The 24536-nt window shown below is 46.8% G+C and overlaps 1 protein-coding gene across 1 annotated transcript in view; it reads right to left on the minus strand.

The window, feature by feature from the left end:
- The window catches only part of LOC126518611 (cGMP-dependent protein kinase, isozyme 1-like), a 648418-nt gene that overhangs the window by 617506 nt on the left and 6376 nt on the right, over positions 1-24536 (minus strand). The window lies entirely within an intron of this gene.

Genomic DNA, 24536 nt, shown 5'->3' on the forward strand with positions numbered 1-24536 from the left:
GGCGACCAGCGTCTACTGCTAGACCGTGAAATTTGCGTCGCAAGAGGGATCGCTCGACTGCATAGAGGGAAAACTGAAGTGTTGCTGACAAACTTCAGCCAGGAGTTCAAGCACATCAACAAGGGCACGAGGATCGCGTACATCGAGGAAATTCTGGAAACCAGTAATGCGTTTGTCCTCTCGGATTGCTCCGCATCTACCCCGACGACCATGGTTTCCGAACCAGACTACGACATTAACCCAAGTGTCCCCGTGATTAAGCAACAGCAGCTCAGAAGTCTGCTCCGACGATAAAAAGGCTGCTTTTCGACGTCATCGAGGATTCGACAAACACCAGTCTCCAAGCATCGCATAATCACCGAGGAGTACGCTCGACCACCCCGCTAGAGCCCTTACCGAGTTTCACCGCGAGGACGTGAAGCTATAAGAGAACAAGTCGACGAAATGCTGCACGACGACATCATCCAGCCGTCGAAAAGCCCGTGGGCATCCCCTGTTGTCCTGGTGAAGAAAAAGGACGGAACTCTACGTTTCTGCGTCGATTATCGTCGTCTGAACAAGTTCACGAAGAAGGACGTATACCCCCTCCCACGGATATACGACGCATTGGATCGGCTCTGCAACGCTAAATACTTCTCGATGGACCTCAAGTCTGCCTATTGGCAAATAGAAGTCGACGAAAGAGATCGCGAAAAGACCGCCTTCATCACCCCAGACGGCCTCTACGAGTTCAAGGTTATGTCATTTGGACTGTGCTCGGCGCCTGCAATGTTCCAGCGCGTGATAGACACGGTTTTAGCAGGATTGAAGTGGCAGACCTGTCTCGTTTACTTGGATGACGTCGTTGTATTCTCCGGAAATTTCGACGATCACATTAGGCGGCTTGCCACAGTGCTAGAGGCCATCAAGTCATCAGGGCTCACTCTGAAGCCAGAAAAGTGCCGCTTCGCTTACGATGAGCTTCTGTTCCTAGGCCACGTCATCAGCAAGTCTGGAGTCCGCCCTGACCCGCAGAAGACAGCTGCCATCGCAAAGTTCCCGCAGCTCATCGACAAGTAGGCAGTGCGTAGATTTCTTGGCATGTGTGCCGACTACAGGCGATTTGTCAAGGACTTTTCACGCATCGCTGAGCCGCTGACACAGCTAACTAAATGTGACGCCGAGTTCAAGTGGGAAACGCCGCAGGCCAATGCATTTCAAGAACTAAAACGACGCATGCAGTCGCCGCCCGTACTTGCGCACTTCGACGAGCACGCCGATAGCGAAATCCACACTGACGCCAGTAGCTTAGGCATCGGTGCCGTCCTAGTCCAGAGAAAAGATGGACATGAACACGTGATAGCTTACGCTAGCCGGTCGTTGTCAAAAGTGGAAGGCAATTATTCTACAACCGAAAAGGAATGCCTCGCCATCGTTTGGGCTACAGCGATATTTCGCCCTTACCTCTATGGCAGGCCATTCAAAGTGGTCAGCGACCATCACGCGTTGTGTTGGCTAGCTAACTTAAAGGACCCTTCAGGACGGCTGGCACGGTGGAGCCTCAGACTACAAGAATACGACATCACTGTAACATACAAGTCTGGACGAAAACACTCAGATGCCGATTGCCTATCACGCGCCCCCATCGACCCGCCGCCGCAAGATGACGAGGGTGTCGACGCCTTCCTTGGAATAATACGCGCGGAAGACTTCGCCGAACGGCAGCGAGGAGACCCGGAGCTAAAAGCCCTAGTCGAGTATATGGAAGGGCACACCGACGTTTTCCCTAGGGCATTTAAGCGTGGATTGTCTTCGTTCGCGCTTCAAAACAACCTACTCGTGAAGAACTTCTCACCAGTCCGCGCCAGCTACCTTCTTGTTGTTCCGTCGGCACTGCGTCCAGAAGTACTGCACGCCCTACATGACGATCCGACCGCTGGGCACCTCGGTTTCTCCCGGACGCTATCGAGGATACAAGAAAGGTATTACTGGCCGCACCTAACCGCCGATGTCGCCCGTTACGTCAAGACATGCCGAGACTGTCAGCGAGGCAAGACACCACCGACAAGACCAGCGGGATTACTACAGCCGATCAAGCCTCCTTACCGAGCTATTCAGCAGATCGGGATGGACTTGTTGCGACCGTTTCCGACTTCAACTTCCGTAAATAAGTGGATCGTCGTTTCGACGGGCTATCTCACCCGCTTCGCTGAAGCTAAAGCTCTACCGAAAGGCAGTGCAGCTGATGTGGCGAAATTTTTCGTCGAGAACATCCTGCTGCGACATGGTGCTCCAGAAGTCCTCATCACCGACAGAGGAACGGCTTTTACACCAGAGCCCACGCAAGCCATTCTTCGATACAGCCAGACAAGTCACAGGAGGACAACTGCCTACCATCCGCAGACGAATGGTCTCGCGGAGCGCCTGAAGACCCTCGGCGACATGCTAGGAATGTACGTCGACGTCGAGCACAAGACGTGGGATGTGGTCCTGCCGTACGTAACATTCGCTTACAACACGGCGGTGCAAGAAGCAACACATATCACGCCATTTAAGCTGGTTTACGGCAGGAACCCGACGACGACGCTCGACGCCATGCTGCCGCACGTCATTGACGAGGAAAATCTTGACTTCGCTACCTATGTCCAGCGCGCCGAAGAAGCTCGACAGCTCGCCCGCCTACGGATCAAGAACCAGCAGCGTACCGACAGCTGACACTACAACCTGCGACGACGCTTCTTCGAGTACCAGCCCGGCGACCGTGTTTGGGTGTGGACCCCGATACGCCGACGAGGACTCCGTGAGAAACTACTGCGACGCTATTTCGGACCCTACACGGTCATTCGACGAATTGGCGCACTGAACTATGAGGTCGTGTCAGATGGCATTTCGCATTCACAGCGGCGCCGCGCACGATCTGAAGTGGTCCACGTGGTGCGCCCTAAACCCTTTTACGGACGCTCACGAACTTGCTTATTTTGTTGTTTTCTTTGCTACGAGGGTTTTTGTTTATTACTTTCGTTTGTTTGCAGCATTGGGTCGATGCTCTTTAAGAGGGGGGGTAAGGACACGTGTACTTATCTTTATCGGGCGACCACGTTTCGCCGCCTAACAAGTGTTATCGCACAACGCGGGACGCGCCTGCATGTATCCGAAGTTTCTGGAAAGTTATCGATGGTTCTATTCGCTGTCTGTTGTCGCCGAACCTTATGTTATCTGATTTCATCGGTGGTTCTACAATGGTGTAGAACTCTGTGGAATGCACGCGGGTCCCAACGATTAGTCTGGAATATTCGACGACTGCTGTATAAAAGCCGACGCGCTTGACCCGCTGATCGGATTTTCGACGATCGCCAACTGTGTTCGCCGCTATCGTTGTGCTTTAAGTGTAGCCTGTTTTGTGGGCACAGGTTCGCCCAATAAAAGCTAGTTTTGTCTTTCACAGTACTGCTACTGTGTTCTTTAACGTCACTACCACGTGACAATATTCAGACGGTGCATTTTTCGACGAGATTCCAAGGTGGGAAGACCGGAGCGGCTAAGAAGATCAGATATCGATACCTGTCTTCCGCAGGCGTGGTGTATAAATCAGTGCCTTTCTCTGAACACGCTCAATACTTTTTACATTCGTTTTAGTGTGCGGATCCCATATCAAGTCAGCATATTCCAGTAGGGGACGCACGAGCAAAGTATAAGCTACAAGTTTTGTTTTAGTGGTTGCATGTTTTAACCGGTGTATTATAGCCATAGTCTTTTGGATGCCACTGAAACTATGCTTTTAATGTGGGGGCTTCAACTGAGGTACGAGCTGATTGTTACGCCAAGATACTTAAATTGCTCTACTTGTTCGAGAGAAGCGCTATTAATTTTGTAAGAATACTTCAGTGGATCTTTCTTTCGGGTTAAGGTCATTTGTTTGCAATTCGTGAGATTTAATGTCATCGACCAGTTTTGGCACCAATTACTAAAAGCACACACGTAGTTATTTAGAATGAGCTGGTCACCTACGGTAAGAATTGTATGATAATTTACGCAGCCATCTCCAAAAAGAAAAAACGGGCCCGCACAGGAGAGTCAAGCTTTAGGTCATTTAAACATATAAGAAAAATAAGTGGCCCAAGGACTGAGCCCTGTGGCACTCGTGAAAATACTGGAGCGATGGGTGAACTTGAACTGGATATCTGGACGTACTGTTGCCGGTGAGATAAGTATGAATCAGGCCACTGTAATATTTGTTGATTCTGCAAGATGTGTCGAAGTTTTAGCAAAAGTTTTCTATGCAGTACGCGGTCGAAGGCTTTTTCAAAGTCATGAAAAAAGGCATCTATTTATCCTGCTTTGCCAAGGGTTTTGCAGAAATCATTGTAGTGTGAATTAACTGTGTCACAGTAGATGACCGCGACAAAATCCCTGCTGAGCTTCGGAGAAAAAAATTGTCTTCCAAGAATGAGGCGATGTGTTTAAAAACAAAGTGTTCCATCATTTTACCTGCAGTGCACAACAAGCTAATTGGCCTGTAATTAGGAACATGGAACTTGGTACCAGATTTGTGCACAGGAATAACCTTAGCCAGTTTCCAATCACTGAGGACGTCACCTTCGCGTAGACTATTACGGAAAATAAAGAGGAATTTTGCACACCATTCCACGTATCTGGAAAGAAACGTGTTCGGAATATCATCTGGTCCAGATGATTTCCTTATATTCAGGTGTAAAAGGGCGGAAAAATTGCGTTCTTCGCTTATGCAAAGATCAGGTACATGGAAGCTGGTTGATCTGAAATCGGTAGACGGACCACCACCACGCAGGAACACAGAAGAAAAGTAGTCGTTGAATGTTTCCGCTATTTGTGTCTGTCATTGACGTCCATGTCGTTTATTGTCAATTTATGCTAGGGTCCTTTTGAGTTAGATAAATCCAGAATTTCCGCGGGTAATTAATGAGGAATTTGTGCAATTTTACAACAATGAATTGGAATTTTGATTGCTTTATTTTATTTTTTAGCTCTCTACGAAGGTACGCCACAGTACTGCGAGCAACCCTCGAAATCTTACGGGAAAGTCTGCTTACGCGGCGTTTTAGGTGAATTATTTCTCGTGTAATCCATGGTCTGTGGCTATGAATTTTCTTTTTCCTGAGCGGGACGTACTGATGAATACACTGATGTACCGCACTTTTAAAATCCAACCACAATTCATTCGGACTTGTGTGGCCTTCACTTTACCTTACAAAAAGATTGGCGTGCGATTGGTCGTGCCATATTGGTTTTGAAAAGAACTAACTCATGGTCGGATATACCAGGCATAATATCTACCGTGAAACCCAGTCTTTCAATAGCATCAGACACAAATACAAGATCTAGAAGTGAGCCCGTGGTAGCAGTAACCCGCGATGGTTCAACCACAACCTGCTTCAAATTAAAAGAAAAAGCAATATCGAGTAGCAAATCAGAATGCCGGCATGAAGATCAGACACTCAACGATTCCCAGTTGATTTTTCATAAGTTAAAATCAGCACACAAAATGACATGTGCATATCCTTTTTTGTGCTCATTCAAGAAGTCATACAGCGTCTCAAGCATACCTAGATGTGAAGTTGGTGGCCTGTAAACGGCGCCAATAAAGTTGCTGTGTTTGCAAGTATGAAGTCGGATCCAGACCATTTCTATGCTAGTATGGTTTGGTACCAGCGCATAATCTGTTCCTTTCTTTATCACAATGGCTACCCCACCCCCTCTAGAATTGCAGTCATGACGGATAATTTCGTGCGAATGAGGTATCACGTCCTTATCCGATATGTTAACATGGAGCCATGTTTCGGTGAGCACTCCAACATCGGGCTCATCCGTTAAAAGAAGACCTTCGAAGTCTTCAGTTTTATTCAATATGCTGCGGGCATTAATGTTCAGAACAGTGAACTCGCTTTCAATTGTGTCTCTATGGCCTAAATTGCAGCCCTTAAGTGGACTCTTTTTTTCTGAAGTTACACTGAGGCCGTCATTGTGAAGCTAGCGGGAATATTTTATCTTGAGTTTCGTCCCATTGGATCAGCTTACCATTAATTTTGATTTTGTCGAATGATAGCATGACCTTGGCACCTTTCTTCCTGTGTTCAGCCGCAGCAGCCCAGAGCTTCTTTGGGATGGATTGTACCCGTGGGGAGAAGTCTTCCGATATGCTATAGGCTGTGCCTCTCGGTTTATTACAATTCTTCAAAATATTAGCCTTATCTCTGCCCTCCATAAGTTTGAATATGACGGCTCGGCGTGTGCCCTCGACTGGGCGGCCAATTCTATGAATACGCTCGATAGCCACGTTTGGAACCTTTAGAGTGTCAGCCAGAATGCTTTTAGAGACGACCTGCTCGAGGGATAGCCGATTTTCTTTGGACGATTCTTTTATGTCATATACAATGAAGTTTTCTCTTGTACTCCTATTCTCCAAGTCGTCTACTTTCAAAGCCAGTTTTTCAACTTCTGACTGAAGCTCGTCAACTTTGCACGTGTAATTAGTCACCATAGCAGATATATCGTCAAGCTTCTTTTCAATTGAAAACAGCTTAATACTTGTTTCGTTAATCTTGCTGTTAGTAACTTGCACAGTGTGTTCGAGTTCACGAACACTATCAATTAGGGTCTAAAGCATTTCTGCAGTAGACGGTCCCGGGTTAGTCTCTGCGTCACCACAGGTAGGCAGTAGGTTCACAAAGCAATAGTAAATCATAGTAAGCATATTACTCAATGACCGTGGTGGGCACGGCAGAAGCAAGAGGCAAACGTTGTCGCTGCGATAGGTATACGCTAGGCGATAGTCTCTCACCTGAACGAAAAACGGGAAAGGATTCGTGAGCGGCATCGTTGCTGTACCCCTGCCGCGCCCGCTGGCCGGAATCCGCGAAGTTGCCGGACTTTAATGCTGGCAAAACTGTGACGTAACCGATGACTGCGAGGGAAATCCGGTAAGTAACGGTGCCCATGTGTGCATGTCCGAGAGCATGTCACTGATGTTGCATCTCTGTAGAATGGTAGGCCTGAAGATACAGTATTTTGTTGTCTCGGCCGCAGAAAGGCCGCAGCATGTCTCGGCGGTGGAGGGTGCCGGGCAGATGAAGAGCACGGCCTGAACTAAAAACGGGAAAGTGTTCGTGAGCGGCATTGTTGCTGTGCCCCTGCCGCGCCCACTGGCCGGAATTCGCGAAGTTGCCGGACTTTAATGCTGCCAAAACTGTGACGTAACCGATGACTGCGAGGGAAATCCGGCAAGTAACGGTGCCCATGTGTGCATGTCTGAGAGCATGTCACTGATGTTGCATCTCTGTAGAATGGTAGGCCTGAAAATACAGTATTTTGTTGTTTCAGCCGCAGAAAGGCCGCAGCATGTCTCGGCGGTGGAGGATGTCGGGCAGATGAAGAGCACGGCCTGAACTAAAAACAGGAAAGTATTCGTGAGCGGCATTGTTGCTGTGCCCCTGCCGCGCCCACTTGCCGGAATTCGCGAAGTTGCCGGACTTTAATGCTGCCGAAACTGTGACGTAACCGATGACTGCGAGGGAAATCCGGCAAGTAACGGTGCCCATGTGTGCATGTCTGAGAGCATGTCACTGATGTTGCATCTCTGTAGAATGGTAGGCCTGAAGATACAGTATTTTGTTGTCTCCGCCGCAGAAAGGCCGCAGCATGTCTCGGCGGTGGAGGGTGTCGGGCAGATGAAGAGCACAGCCTGAACTAAAAACAGAAAAGGACTTGTGAGAGGCATTGTCTCTGTGCCCCTGCGGCGTCCACTGAGAACTCTTGGTCAATGCTGGTAAATGCGTATAAGCAGTGAGTTTGTGCGAATTGCACGCACTAGCGTCACAGTTTTTTTTCACTTTTGTATAGAGTATACCATTGCTGTCCTCTAGAAATCTTAACAAAATGAATTGGTCGATTAGGATAAGAAGTGTGAACTGTAACTTGTAATTGAGAAGCTACGCGCGATGAAGAACAAAAGAAATCTGTAGAAACTATAAAGCGTCCTTACCTAGATGTGAATTTTAATTGAATGCTGCTGCTTTACGTGGCAAAAGCGTGATTTAATTATGAGGCTCTCCGTAGGGGCGGTTTCCGGATTCACTTCGACCGCCACAGGACCTTTAACGTGTCCCAATCGACGGGACACGGGCGTATTTGCATTGCGCCCCCCTCGAAATGTGCCCGCCACGGCCGGGATTTGATCCCGCTACCTCGTGCTTACCAGCACAACACCATAGCCGCTCAGCCACCGCGGCGTGTCATCTACATAACTTGACAAATGTTACGCATCTACAGCTCGCTCGACTGAATATATTGCGAGATAGGAAACGCATATATATATATATATATATATATATAGCACAGAAAGTAAAGCCAAGGAAATAGATGAGGCGATGAATCTACTTTCAGGCGGCGAGTATTTCTGTCCATTGGTAATTTAGTTTCACGACATTTGTTGCCTCTTCAGGATCACAGAAAGCGCACAGCTTGAGGCTGGAGTAACACTTTTCAAGTTTTCACTGAGCTTGATCAAGTTTGCAGAACGTGTACTGAGTGTGAGCACTCTCTGCAGGAACGCCACGTAAGAGAACACCAACAGATTAATGTCTATACTCACTCGTGGAAAACTTTCTCTAGTTTTGAAGGGAAAGATACGGGGGGCGGAGCTTCTGCACATGTGTTACCGCGCCAAGTAGTCCGCCAGCGTTTGACAGTGCTTTTGGTTGCTCGGAACAGACGCTGAATCGGCGCAGCTTACACGTGCGACGATTTCGCGTTTGCTAAGACGCCGAAGGAAAAAGCCGCAAAATAAGTAAGCTTTTACATTCAGTGATGTGTTTTGACTTATTTACCTGTTGCTAATGAGGTGTTTACTGAGAGCAGCATTCCGAGCAAGTTGGTAATCCATTACTTTAATGATATTGCGCGACAAGAAAAAAAAAAAAAACGACACGGACGTGAGAGAAGACGACACACCAAGCGCAACACGACACACGCTTGGTGTGTCGTCTTTTCTCACGTCCTTGTCGTTTTTTTGTCGTTCAATATAATTTAAGTAGAGGTGTTTAACTTTTCTCTTCGCAAGCTTAAACTGACGTGGATGAAAATGCGGGACTCTTTTCAGAAGCGCTCTTACTTGTGCGCGCTTTGCCTCCGTAGCTTTCCCTTCATAGCCACAGGAAGTTGTCCACGAGTATAGCATACTTGAAAATTATCTATCTAGCCACTGGAAAAGCAGGCATTCTGTAAAACATTATAAAGAAATCAATTAAAGAAGTGAGCCCCCTAACGTGATGACATACTGACACTGAGGGCCATTCGTAGCACTAAAATCCTTTAGACATGCTCAGACGCAGCAAAGATAGTCAAGATTGCTTCAAGATCTATGTGAAACGTTATAAAAATCACTATTTCCCTTCGTGCATTCGCTTTTTCTGAACTGTTTTGACGTGCGCAAAGAGCGCTGGAAGGTGCGTAACGGATTGGGCTAGATTGGATGTTGCATTTGCATCATTTTTGTGAGACGCACGAACGTTTAACACTGACAGCAGCAGCAAGGAGGCACGACGACGAATTTTAAACCGCTGCTGTTTACCTTGAGGCGACATATATGTAAATAGAGAACCAAGGAACAAACCAGAAAGGTCTAAAGAACCCGGAAACTTGTCGAAGACAACAACGAAAAAGCATGACAACCAGAAGTTAACTATCACAGAGCGCGCATACCCGAAAACATCTGTTTTCGCGCAACAGTGCGACGGAGGGCTTACAATCCTTCTCAGGGGTCATGCGTGCAGCGCCATTGACAACGCACTTTATGCATGTGATGTACAGAGCGATATATATGCTCAAACAGTGGCGTGGACAATGAAGCGCTAAGGCATCGTCCTTCCCATTTGGCAGCGCAGGCGGTGCCATTCAAACACTCGTCGCTCTGACCTACGTAGCATACACCGCAGGGAAGGGTTATCTGTAAACGACTTTACTCGCACAATAAACATACTCTGCACGATGCTTCAACTTTGCACTGAAGCTCACCTGGTTTAAAAGGGCAGCCGCCCTTCGTCATTTCCGACAGCTGATGTGGAGCCGAAAAAAAAAAAAAAGTCACCTGAGCACCGGAAAGCTAGCCCGCCCTCCTCAAGCGATGTGAGATGCACTGCGTCTGCAAGATGACTGCAACCTGGACACGGGCTACGGCTACTGGCTTACTTTTGCCGCGATAGTCTTTTTGTTTTCTGTTAGTCACCTCTACGAATGAACCGAGCAGCTGTTAAAGGTATCTCAGTGCACGAACTTGCTCATCTTGTTCCTTAACGCTGATATCAGTCTTGCGGTGGCAAGACTTGTCTAAGCCATTAGCAAAGCATGTGTGAATGATAGCCCTCTTAATTTGCTGCTTGAGAAGGTACGTAGAGCAACAGTTGTTTCCTTTCTAGAGGCTCGTATATCCAACATGCGCGGCCAGGACCAAAAGCCAACCGTGCGTCCAGAAATATGCCTTCTGGCGCCTCGCAAGCGTGTAGAACTGAATAGATCAAGGAGACCAATAGAGGCTGAAGTAGAATTAAAGACTGAAGTTAGGAATAAGATGAGAACCAACCCTCTCCTCAAAAACATGCATCCAGAATATATTATTAAAAGGAGAAAGGCAAGAGCTAAAGCACTTTTGCAGGAAATAGAGCAGCAGAACCAATTGGCAGCTATAGTTGATGCTACCTGGGTTAAAGGTAAAGAAGCATATACGGCCACTGTATCAAATCATCAAGGGAAGGTGCAAGACGCTATCACTGTCTTTAGCAAGGACCTCATGGGGGCGGAACAAGCGGCAATCGCTCTAGCCATCAAGAATGATGGCTAGAGCGATAGAGGAATGGGCCTGCATTTACAGTGATTTGAAATCCGCTATAAACTGTTTGATAAAGGCAACGTAGCTGGAGTTACACCTAAACATTTTAAGAACATTGGGATTAGGAGAACGGAAATCCGATGGTTTCCTGAGCATATGAGGAAAGTGGATGAGACTCGGGTAAACTTTAATGAGGTTGCTCATGACTTGGCACGAGGACTTGCTAACCGTTATATTCACAACCGAGCCATTCAAGCCGGGGAATCTAGAGATCATTTAATAACTTACAATGACATTACAAAACATTACAATTTAGGACGCAGGCAATTGCCATTTCCACAGTCGAAACTGAACAGGGCTCAGGCACTCTTACTGCGCTTATTGAAAACACGTACATATTCCACGCTGTACCATATTAATAAAATATATCCAGAGAGGGTGATTAAGATGGACTGCAACGATTGTAATGGCATCATTGGAAGCAGACTTATGCTGGCGGGGTGTCCCGCGACTCTCCCCAGCCTCGTTGAAGAATGGACACAGAGGGAAAAAAGGATTCAAAGCCCATTTTTTCAAGACCAACTAAGGGCACTCCAGAGGGCCCACGATGTCGTTGAAGGGCTTGGCCGACACTACCAACGTGGGAGCCTTGGCTTAAAAAGTGGAGCCTCCGGATCTCATTTGAATAAACGTTTTCACACACACGCACACGCGCGCACACACGCGCGCACACACACCTCGCAAGTGAGAATAAATTGGTGTAGTCATTCTTTAAACAGTGCCAAGGTCCGCTATATCTCTACATCAAATAATTTATGTTCTGCTAAAAAAAATGAATGGAATGACGCATTATTCCCGTTGGGAGTGCATGAATTTCCATAGACTCAATGCGTATTCCTTTGTGGTACATTCGCAAATATTCCGAATCACAAATGCTATCTGAAAGATTGCACCAATACACCTTTAAGGCTAGATTCGCAGTCGCCATTCTTAAGCCTTCTTTTCAATACTGGAAACAGAATTTACATATAAATGTGTATCTTTCTTCAGAAACGGTTCATCAACCGACGCCAATATGGAGACGTACGCCTCGGCAGGCGCATTAGACAGCCCTTGCGGCGCTTATGTTGAACACAAAGCACAGAGGTGTGTTCTGATACATTCTTGAAGGGCATACAAATTCAACGTACTCGCGGGTTGTTTGGAAAAGTTTAATGTATAAAAGATCTGAACAGGAAACGTCTGCCGTGGTCGTAAGCGAAGGACCTCATGACACCCTTGCAGATGCGCACGCAGCCTCTTTTCTGTTCGTGCATCAGTGTGCGCGTGAGTGCACGTGGCTGTGTTGGTGCTTGCGCAACGAGAGAACGAGAAGGTCTTGCTTCTCCAAAGACTCAAGTGACACTTTCAGCGTTTACTTCGAAGCAAAAAGAAAGCGAAAGCAAGAGAAATTCTGTAAATCCCCTGCTATTGGAAATAGATGTTATGCGAAGACTTTTGCAGGCACCTAACTAACTATTCAGCAACGTTCGCAGATCTGCAAAGCGTCACAACAGACCAATATTTTGTGGGCGTCAAGCAATCGTGTGTTTACACGACGCGAGCCTATGCGTCACAAGAGCAGCAGGAAGTCGACGACAGCGACATTCGTTATTATGATGGCGATGATTTGACGACAGATTTTTTTTTGTATACTCCGACGAAGAAAAATCAAAACTTGTTTCGGAATGACTTCGTCTGATTCCGAAGAGGGTGTGGTCTAACGCAGTGTTCCCAAGTGCTAGCAAACAAAGAAAGAATGGGTGAAATGGTCACGATTTGGCCTGTTGATATACAACGTGACTCACACGCAAGACAGTGGTAAGATTCATTACCACGCGCACGTTGCATTCCCGAGTCTGTAGCGTAACGGACGTGGCCTCGCTTGTGCTACGTGACGTGCCTCACGCAACCGTACTTTGGCACGAGAGCAGGCAGACGTGCGATCGTGGCCTTACGATTGGAGCATTCGACTGTTGTGCGGGGTAGACTAGTTTCGACCTCACCATCGGTCGCTTGAGTTATTTTGATTTTATTGAAGAGACCCGAAATGAGGCGAGACAGGAACCTACCTATTCACCAGGAAATGTCAAAGTTGAGTTAAAGAATGCGGCGCTTCAAAGGAAAGGCTGACATCAATAGAAATTTGGTTTTTTGTTAGTATTCAGGTAAGAAATGTTTAACATGTAAGCCAAGCGGAGTTCGTATTGCACGAAATCAATTTGATTGACACGCCGTTGTTGCTAAGCGCCGCATCAAGAGCTAAGCATTTCCTTTGATTTAAAAAAGTTTGCTGTTGGGCTAGTTAATACGTGGTCATTTAGAACCAATACGGTACCCACTAATGTTACAAGGACGGAAGACACAGTGCCCCTTTTCTTCTCCTGTTATTGTAAGCTGTTTTCATTGAGTAAGACCAGAAGCTTTAAAACAACAGTCTATATATTGTAAACAAAGCCCATTTGTCTGCAACGTATCAAGTACCCGTTGTAACGCGTACATTTCATTGGGTATTACAAGCCTCGATAATTAATATGTCACACCCAAGAAGCACTGCCTCAAATCAGGCACCACGAGTCCCCTGGACACGTTCACATAATATTGTTTGTTTCTGCATTTGTGTTTGCATTGTAATCAACCACGCCGCCGTTTTGGTCACTTTCACAGGCTGCATTGCTCCACCTCCCTTCCGATATCCAAATATGTTGTAAGGCGCTTTTCAACCCGTCACTTCTCTGCCCTTTCGCCCACCGTAAAACTTGGCTGTCACACCTTTTCTCTAAGTATGTAGAGTTTCAAGAAATGGTGCTTTATATATTAGCGTAGGCAGCGCAGTCTGCTTGGTGCGCTGCGACAGGTGTACCGGCCCCATTTCCTGGAAGCTGATCATGCTAGCGGACAAATTGCTTTCCTCACTGGTAAAGTCCGCAACGACATTTTTGTTTCTCGAATACGCCTCGTAGAAACTGGCGGCGGACAATCATGACTGCCCACGTCAAGGCAAAGAAAGATGCTGTGGTGCTACTGTGCACATTCTCAAATTCCGCCATATTGTCAAATTAGCCATCTTGATAGCTGCGATTGGCCTAGAGGGCTGGCATGACCTCTCCGATTGGCTCAAAACGCCGCCATTACAGAATTCTACAATACGTCGGAATTCGACGATGCCCAGAGGAGCACCCCTGTTCAAGTAAAAACAAATCTCGCGGTTGAAAAGGTTTTCGAATGTGGTCTGACCGACCGGATTCACAAACTCATGTAAGAAATTTGTTTCATCATGCGGATGTGCCTTTCGCAATCACCTTATTTGCTAGCTCCAAATGGCCGGTGCCAGTTCGTGCGGTCGACTTTGTAAGCGGCTTTGTCTTGCCCATCATGGCCACTGAATTTCGGCACGTCCTTGCGCTAACTTCCCCGCCTTTTGTTTCGTTGTTTTATTTCTGTATATTCTATCTCACCCGTTAACTCTATTTAAAGAATAAAAAACTTAAACTAATAATAAAAACCTTGACTCTGCTGCAGTGTTATAGCCATGGCGTTAATTTATTGCGCCTTTCTGGACTTCATATGTAACTACGTCCACGGCGCACAAGCAAATAGCACGCTTCAGCAAGGACGTCATTGTAGCCAATGACGCACTAGGTACCGTGGCATTTATTCCGGCCAATAGGGTTATTGCTTTTGGAGAAATGAAAAGCGAAAAAAATAACGGGCGTCTCAAAGACATTTCGACTCGATTGAATTCGAATTGGATTGGAAAGACATGGTTTAAAAAAAAATTCACTAACAGTATCGGCGAGCGGCATAAGCGTCCCATGTTAACTGCAGCGGGAATCACTCCGCACATCATGGAATGAAACGCCGATGCAATTTTTTTCGTTTCATGCTATCGACTTTAAAAAATAATTCAATATTATGTTGCTGTATACATCGCTTCATGCAGTTAAAGATTAGAAAACGTGTCGTGCAGCTTGGCAACAGTTTCGCTTAATAAGAAAAAGTTTAAAAGAAATAAATGGTAAATGAGACAGCCATGCTTAAATTTTTAAGGCCGCCTCCGCCTTCTTTTGAGCCAGCATGCACAGAATGAATTAGAAAAGATAGCATGTGCTGAGCGTGATATTTCAAACTCAAGGAGGACCCAGAGTTAGTACATTCTACACGCTAAATGCCTGTTCAGAAACACGGTATTGAGTTGCACTGTGCCAGTTTAAACAATATACTTAAACCGGGGCTCAGCTAAACACTACCTTAGACGGCAATCACGCTCTTAATGATCATCTGCGAAGAACACGCGATCGCACCAAACCCTTCTGAACAAATACTTATTGAACACTGTTTTGAAATTAACGATCAAAGTGATTTTTACACGCTGGCGATGGCCACGGAGCAACCTTACTCTTGGTAGAAAAGTCACTATTGAAAACGGACCCCGCCCCCCCCCCCTCCCCTCCCACACACACACCCGTCTGAGTTTTGAAAAATTTCAGTTAATGTTTGAAACTAACAGCGTCCGTAACTTTTTGCTAAATTCGCCATTGATGAAACGGGCCACGGGTTTCTGTTTGCCCTCGTGACAATGGCGCGGACGAATCCCGCAACCGCGAGGCAGAACGAGGTAAAGCAGAAATTGTAGGGTTGGGTTTCGAGTCGAAGTCGACACGAGCCTCGCCCGTCGTGTTGGGATGTGACAGAATGTTCTTTTCGTGCGACAAACCGTATGGAAATTTATTCATGAATGCGGAAGAGCATCTTTTCTGCCTGGAGACAAAAGTGCCGCTGCTGCTCGAGTCAATAAAGTTTAAACAAAGCTACGCGCGCAGGGGGCCGGGGAGAAGGCCGTAAAATGCGTAGAGGGGCCGCCTAATGCGAAGGGTACTGCTTTCCTCCTCGACGCTCCTTAGAGAGGCGCGGCTTCGGATAAGCGAGCAATAATATATATATATATATATATATATATATATATATATATATATATATATATATATATATATATATATATATATATATATATATACACACAATAATGTAGACGCGTGTATGCAGCGATTTATTGACGTTTCGGTCGGGGTCCGGCCGAAACGTCAATAAATAGCATCATGCGTGCGTCTACTTCACTGTACATATTTTCCCGGATCCAGAAACGCTTTTTTCTTTTCTCTATTTATTGGCGGTTACTATATATATATATATATATATATATATATATATATATATATATATAGAGAGAGAGAGAGAGAGAGAGAGAAAGAGTCGTATGCGCACTTTTCAATATCAATACGAGTGCACGGACGAAATTTGGTCTGGCCGGCCGCTGCTCGACCGAGGTCTCTGTGTCGCAAACGAGACGTGGCGAATACGCGGGTCACCTGCAGCGATGCAGCAGAGACATGCGTACATGAAGCAAAAAGAAGGGAAGAAGAGAGGACCAAGTCTTTCACAAAGGAACAGGAAACATAACTCGTCGTAGCCCTCTCTCCGCCTTGGTCTCTTTTCAACTACAGCCTTATTGTAAGCACTGTTCAGAACAGAATTTTTCTAACATTGTTGTGCGTGTTGTGCAGACTGCAAGTGCATTTAAAATGTGATCGATAGAAGGAAATGAGAACCACAAAGACACACGCTTCAACTCTCTCCCTCTCTTACAGGCACTAGTAATTGGAGAATATTGACACGTGTACGTATTGACACGTGTACTTGCCGGTGACCACTTTTAACCGGCCAAAAAATGTTAAACGTGATCGCTGAGCGCAGGATGCGCCTCCACGTATCTTAATTTTCTCGAATGCTATCGACGGTTCTATCCGCCGCCTATTGTCACCCAAGTTTCTGTAATCAGCTTCTGTGAGAGACGCGAATTGTGTGGTACTTTCTGATAGCCACGCTTGCACCGGCGATTATTATGGAAACTTCGACGACTCGTGCATAAAAGCCGGTGCGCTTGACCCGCAGATGAGATTTTCGACGGTCGCTGACTGCGTTCGCCACTTTCGTTGAGCTTTGAGCGTAGCCTGTTTTTCAGGGCACAGATTGGCCCAACACAGTTAGTTTCGCCATTCACATTTTTGTTACTGTGCCCTTGACCGTCACTACCACGTGACAATATGGCTTCGTTTCGAATATTCATTAGTGCGTTTCATTTTTATGTGCACGCTTGAACAATGGCTGTTTTATTGCGTCTATGGCGGTGCACCATGCGTTGTCATAGCTCCAGAGAAATTCCGTCACGCCTTGTGGTCGCGCGACTCATGGGTGCACGTTCTAGCAGTTCTGAATGAATGAATGAATGAATGAATGTATGATTTTTAATGGCGCAAGGGCCAAGTATGGCCAAAGAGCGCCATGTCCATGGTAATGAGTTCTCAGTATACGTAATGAGTTCTATGAAGTTGGAGTGATGTGGCTGTAAAGGGGCCTTAAAAAATAGTCGCTCTAAAGTACGTAAAATCTGTATATAAAATTATGGCGATGGCGTATGTCGTGCGCTATGAGCATAAAGATGCATTTAAAAAGAATGATACGATGTGTAAAAATATATGAGGTTATAAGATTGGCTAGAGCACTACTGCCTCCTTAGAGCCCTTGAAACACAAGGGTCTGGAGGCATGTGCTATGCAGCACAATTATCGCACTGGCATCCTCTGGAACGAGGATACTCTACCAGTTTAATGGGCTTATGGCATGTAGAACAACATCATTTAAGAAATTGAGGACTGCCTTGATGTTAAAAAGCGGTTCTCCGCCAAAAAACATAGCCGCTTGAAGAGGAATGTAGTAACGGTATGCAAGAGGAAAATGTTTCTTACCGCTTCGGCTTTCCGGCACTCCAAGAGGACGTGGTGGACGGTAAGCCTCTCCTCGCATCTACCACAGGCTGGAGGGTCATATCCGATGAGTAGAAAATTATGGGTGCCAAATGTGTGACCTATTCCGAAACGACAGAATAGGGCATCTGTTCGGCGTGATTTTGTTACAGAGGGCCAGAATCCTAACTGTGGCTTTATCACGCGCAGCTTATTTGTTTCCGCGTCCCACAGGCGCTGCCAGTGGTTCCGTAGTTTCCTCTGTAAGGAGGGCTTCAGATCTGTGACAGGGACTACAGCGGTGGGATTAAGAGAATGCGATGCAACTGACGTGGCCATCTGGTCCGCCAGAACATTTCCTTCGATGCCCCTATGACCTCGCACCCAGCATATGATGACATGCTGGTTACATATATACGCTTTGCACAGAACGGAATAGAGTTCATTAATTACCGGATTTTTCTGGTTACAGAATGACATCAAGGCCGTCTCAACACTAAGGGAGTCCGTATGTATAACTGATTTCTGGAGTTTTGATTTCCTGATGTGCTTCCCAGCCGACAATAGTGCGTAGGCCTCAGCCGTAAAAATACTAGTTTCCGCATGCAGTACATCGGATTCCGAGAAGGATGGACCGACGGCTGCATAGGACACCCCATCGTGTGACTTCGATGCGTCTGTGTAAAACTCCGTGCAGGAGTGTTTGTACTGGAGTTCCCGCAAATGCATTTGGATTTCAATCTCTGGAGCGTGCTTTGTAACATGAATGAAAGATATATCGCATTGTATCAGCTGCCGCTCCCAATGAGGTAGCAGCTTGGTTGGATGCATTAGGCGAAGCTCGAGGAGTGGGACATGCATTTCTTCACTAAGCTCCCTCACACGCAGCGAGAAAGGCTGTCTTACGGAGGAACGATTGCGATAGAGTGTAGCATATGTCATATCGTTAACGGTATTAAAACACAGATGTTGAGGATTAGAGTGGACATTCAGAAAATATGTTTGGCTGATGTATGCTCTCTGCAGATGAAGTGACCACTCATTCGATTCTACATATAAACTTTCAATGGAACTTGTTCTGAAAGCGCCCGTGGCTAAGCGGATACCTAAATAGTGAACAGGGTCTAGCATCTTTAGCGCGCTCGGGGCGGCAGAGTGATAGATCACGGCACCATAATCTAATCGTGACCGAATCAGGCTCTTATAGAGTTTCATTAAGCACTTCCTGTCACTACCCCACGTAGTCTGCGATAGAAGTTTCATTAGGTTCATTGTTTTGAGACATTTTTCCTTAAGATGTTTAATGTGTGGGACGAACGTGAGTCTATTGTCAAGTATAACACCTAGAAATTTGTGCTTTTTGTTTACAGGTATCTGTTGTCCGCACAGTTCTAAGCAAGGATCCGGAACCAGACCTCTCTTTCTTGTAAACAGAACACAAGAACTCTTGTGAGGATTGATTTTAAATAGATTTTTCTCTGCCCACTTTGACACCTTGTTCAAACCATGCTGTACCTGTCTCTCGCACACTGCGAGGTTACAGGATTTGAAAGCTATTTGAATGTCGTCCCCGCAGACTGAATACAAAATGGCCGGTGGTAAGGAATGAAGGTGGTAAGGACCTGAAGCACGGTGTGTTGTCATGTTAACAATAAAGAGTGTGCAACCGAGCACGCCTCCCTGGGGTACACCAGTTTCTTGTGTAAAAGGACGTGACAGCACATTGCAGACTTTTACCCGGTAGGTACTTTTGGACAAGTAGCTTTTTATTAGGTTTAGCATATTAACATGAATGGCCATTTCTGACAAATCTCTCAAGATCCCGTAGCGACAGGTTGTGTATCGAGGAATATCGATAAGAAAAACCGTTCGTGTACAAATGCATCACGGATATTTCCTTCAATACGTACAAGATCGGCGATTGTGGAGCGCCCTTCTCGGAAGCCGCACTGAGAGGGATCAAGCATTTTGCTCAGTTCAAGGAAATGGATGAGTCACCGATTTATCATTTTTCAAATACCTTACAAATGCAACATTTTAGGGCTATCGGGCGGTAGCTTGCCACTGAGGAAGGATCTTTGCCTTGTTTCAAAACAGGGACAACAATGGCTTCTTTCCACGCGGTTGGAAGGTACCCTGCATCCCAGATAGTGTTGAAAAGTGTAAGTGTTGTAACTTGCGTATCATTGTGTAAGTTTTTGAGCATTTCATACAGGATTATATCAGATCACGGTGCAGAACTCTTGCATGCGCTCAAGGCAGCTCTCAACTTTGCAATACTAAAAGGACGGTTAAACGGTTCATTCTGCCGACACTTTCTTATGAGTGGCATACATTCTTCTATTTGTTTATATTTGAGAAAGGATTGTCAATAATTTGTTGAACTTAACACGCTCTCAAAGTGCTCCCCACGTGAGTCTGCCTGATCAAGCAGGGGATACCCTTCTGTGTTTACAAAAGGGAGGGAATATGTTTGTCGTCCTCTTATCCTATTCGCCCTGTTCCAGACTTTCGCCTCATCTGTATAAGAGTTGATCCCCGATCAAAACTTCTGCCAACTCTCTCTTCTGGCCTGTCGGCGCGTTCTCCTGGCTTGAGACTTTACTTTTTTGAAGTTAATAAGATTCTCTGCAGTGGGAGAGGCGCGGAACGATCCCCATGTTTCGTTCTGTTTCCTACGGGCGATCCTACATTCGTTGTTCCACCACGGTACACGTCGTTTGCGTGACAAACCACTTCGGATATGCATTTTCATGCGGCATCTATTATGAATGCTGTAAAATACTCCACAGCAGCATCAATTTCTAAAGAAGACATATCAGCCCATCAGATGCTAGTGAGAGTTCAAAATTTCTCCTAGTCGGCTGTATCAATCTTCCACCTAGGAGCTCGTGGAGGATATTCATTTTCTTTAGAGGTTCTTAGCAGTATGGGGAAGTGGTCGCTCCCGTAAGGATTGTTCGTAACTTCCCATTCGAATTCGGGCAGTATAGACGCGGAAACTAAACTAAGATCTATTGATGAAAAGGTTCTGTGTGCAAGAGAGTAATATGTGGATTCCTTCTTATTCAGCAGGCACGCACCAGAAGAAAAAAGGAACTGTTCAACAAGACGACCTCGCGCATCTATCCAAGAGTCGCCCCACAGGCAGCTGTGCGCATTGAAATGTCAAGAACAACGTAAGGTTCTGGCAATTCATCTATGAAGGACTGAAATTCACGGTTCATTAATTGAGAATGTGGGGGTATATAAAGCGAGCAAATGGTGATGAGTTTGTTTAAGAGGACTACTCGAACCGCCACTGCTTCAAGGCGCGCTTGTAGCTGTAAAGGTTGACATGCTATACTTTTATGAGTGACAATGGCAACACCACCCGATGATGTGACGGCGTCATCGCGATCTTTGCGAAACGTAACATACTTTCGGAGAAATTTTGTGTGTTTGTATTTTATGTGTGTTTCCTGTAAACACAGCACTTTTGGATTGTGTTTGTGGATGAGTTCTTGCACATCATCAAGGTTTCTAAGAAGACCTCTGACGTTCTATTGAATGATTTGTGTATCCATATTTAAAGTAAATTGGTGCTGTGTATACAGAAAGAGAAGTGATGCCTTAGATTAGAGGGCTCTTTCCAGGCCCTGTAACGGGGATTTTGCCCTTTTTGAAGAGTTCGAGGCAACCTCGCCGCCCCTTAGGTGCTTGGTGCGCCGTGACGATAGGTGTAGTGTCCATTGCCTCTTGGGAGGCGCCGGACACGCGCTCTTGCGAGCGAGAAGTTTCCTGAGTGAGCCTCGCCTCGGAGGGCAAGGCCTCCGCGCCCACCAGCCCGGATGTCGATGGGGCTGCCTGTGGGATTGGGCTACGCTGGCTGTTGCCAGCGCTGGAAGGGGCCTGGGAGGTTGAGGCAGCCTGGGCTGTGCCCACTTTCGGGGTGGATGGTCCCTTCTCAGTTGACGGAGCAGCGCTAGCTGCAACCGCCACGGGGGCAGATGGCGTAACAGCCGACTCACTGTTTGTGGGTTGGACAGCCGCTGGAAGCCTTTGTGTCGCTGCCCCCTGATGCGTCACATCGGCAAAACTTTTCTTGGGCAGGTATGAAACCCGCCTGCGTGCCTCCTTGAATGATATATTCTCTTTTACTTTGATTGTTACAATTTCTTTTTCTTTCTTTCAGGATGGGCACGACCGCGAGTACGTGGCGTGCTCCCCATCACAGTTTACGCAGTGGAGAGAATTCTCACAAGCTTCAGAGGTTTGTTCATGGGCACTGCATTTCGCGCAAGTCTGGCGGTCTCGGCAGCTCTGCGAACTGTGGCCGAAACGCTGGCACTTGAAACATCGGAGCGGATTTGGCACGTATGGCCTAACACGGAGCTTTATGTACCCGGCCTCGACTGACTCGGGCAGGAGACTTGAACCAATGGTGATTATTAGGTGCTTCGTTTGAATTTCTTTAACATCCCTTCTCATCCTAATTCTTCTGACATTGACAACATTCTGCTCACTGAAGCCCTCCAAGAGCTCAGCCTCTGTCAGCTGGAGCAAATCATCATCAGAGACAACGTCGCGGGTGGTGTTCAGAGTGCGGTGTGGAGTTACTGTCAATGGAACATCCCCAAATGACACTAGACTGGGCAACTTATCGTATTGTTTCTGATCATGCAGCTCTAACAGGAGATCACCACTTGCCAGCCTTGATACCCTGTAGCCTGGACTAAGGACATCAGTTAAGGACTTGGAAACTAGAAAAGGGGAGATCTTTCGTACTTCTTTATTGGATTTTAGTGTGTGGATCACACGGTACCGTGGGAAGTACGGTCTTTGACGTCCAAAAAACTGGAAAACATCTTCGGTGCGCCCTCTTTTCTGAGGGCGATAGGGAAGGCGAGGAAAGGAACTAGCCATAGACAAATTTAGATTTCGGCAACAACGCCAGCCACCCACCGTCGAGCCCTACAAGGGGACGCTACAGGGACTGAAAAACAGGTCCTGCAAACGCCAGCTGTACGTTATCACTATAACCAAATATGAGATAACCTAGATTGGCTATTCACACAAGGTTAACCCTTGCTGCCTGGAATAATTGGAAGTATGCGGAAGCTAGGAGAAGACAGGAAAGATGAAAAGTGAGAGAAAGAGGAAGGCTCGAGGGAGAGAGAGATAGCAAAAGGCAACTGCCGATTTCCCCCGGGTGGGTCAGTCCGGGGGTGCCGTCTATGTGAAGCAGATGCCGAAGAGGTGAGTTGCCTCCGCCGGGGGGCCTTAAAGGTCCGAACACCCAGCATTGGCTCAACCTCCAGGATCCCCCTTTCCCCAGACACGGCCAAGCCGCGCACGGCTACACGCGAGAGGGTCCAGCCCTCGGGTGCTCGGGTATGTGGTGTCGCAACACACCAAACGCCTGCTGACGCAGACGCCCCTGCGGGGTCTAGCAGTTCTCTGCAAAGTACTAACACGGACAGCACATATCACTTGGAAGAAAATATTCTCCCCTCCTACACGCGACAATTTATATAGGCTCTAGTGGATGCTTTAAACCTTCGATAATTAATTAGAGAGATCTTGTATAGATGCGCCAACTCAGTCGTTCATGCTCTAAACACCCGTAACCACCAGAATGCACGTGTTACTCATCAAGATATTTTGTTTTTATTCCCGCACCAATTTTATGTACCTCGCAGGTGCATTGCTGCCATCGGCGTCGCGTTCCGTATAAAGTTCAAGCACGATAACATCGTCGCCTCGTACCGTGTGCTGTAGGTGCGAGAGAAAGCGTGCGGCAGTGAGCCGGCGATGGCGGCGAAATTTCGCGTGCGCAAACCAGGAAAGTGCCGAGCCTTCAGTCGCGCAAAAGGCACCAAGGAGAGGGAAGTGCGGCTGAAGCCACCCTCCCCTGCGCAGGCCTTATGTTGAAAGCGATAGGGACACAGTGCGCCGACTGCTGATAGTTTTGTGCTTGCGCCGCTTAGTTCGCGTTGAAGCCGCGACGCAGCCCGAATGCCAATTGGCTCGCTTCTACTGTCGCGCTTCTTCCCTACAGCGTTTTGACAGCGGGTTTTTCCGTGATCATCCAGTGGAATGTGTTCACGTTTGCTCGCGCGCACGTAACGCCGTGTTTGCTAATTTAGTTAGTAAGTGATTGTTTACAAGTTTATGCTGCCGATGAAACTACTATCCTTACTTTGCATAGTTGCTCACTAATTTGCTATCCAAATCAATGTTTGACCTTTCAGGCGAAACTGCCGCTTGTTTTTTCTCTATGGCTTTTTCATTAGGGCGCATTTCGTCAGAAGCTCATCACAGATGCCTAGAGATAATATTGCATGCGAATACACCGTATGCTTTCAGTGTGAAGCAATGTGTAAGTTACTCCAAACTACTTTTTGCAATAAGTGCTACAGGCTGCACGTTACCGCGATAGTCTCGCACTAATACACCATTAGAGCATTTGGCATACGTAAAATCAGCTGTAGTTTGAAAAGAAAAGAATTGCAGAAATTCCAGAGAAAGGTTTCTCATCTGTAGGATTTCTTCGCTCGCCTCGTAGTTTTCTTTCCCTGTCTTTAGCCGAGTTTGTTCTTCGCTTTCTCCGTTGGCCCAACCCCAAATTTAGGTTCGCCCACCCCCAATCAGCCCAAAATTAGGAGGCTCACCCCCATATTACGGCCAAATTCAGGTTGGCGCACTCCCACATCACGCCGATGTTTTGGATGGCCCACCACCATATCACCCCCAAATTCAGGTTGGCCCACCTCCCAATTGAGGTTCCCAAACTACCCCAAATTTAGGTCGGCCCACCCCAAATTGAAGTTGGCTCACTCGCAAATTTAGGTTGTACCCTCATATCATTCTCACAT

This window comes from Dermacentor andersoni, chromosome 1 (assembly GCF_023375885.2).
Source record: "Dermacentor andersoni chromosome 1, qqDerAnde1_hic_scaffold, whole genome shotgun sequence".
Lineage (NCBI taxonomy): Eukaryota > Metazoa > Arthropoda > Arachnida > Ixodida > Ixodidae > Dermacentor > Dermacentor andersoni.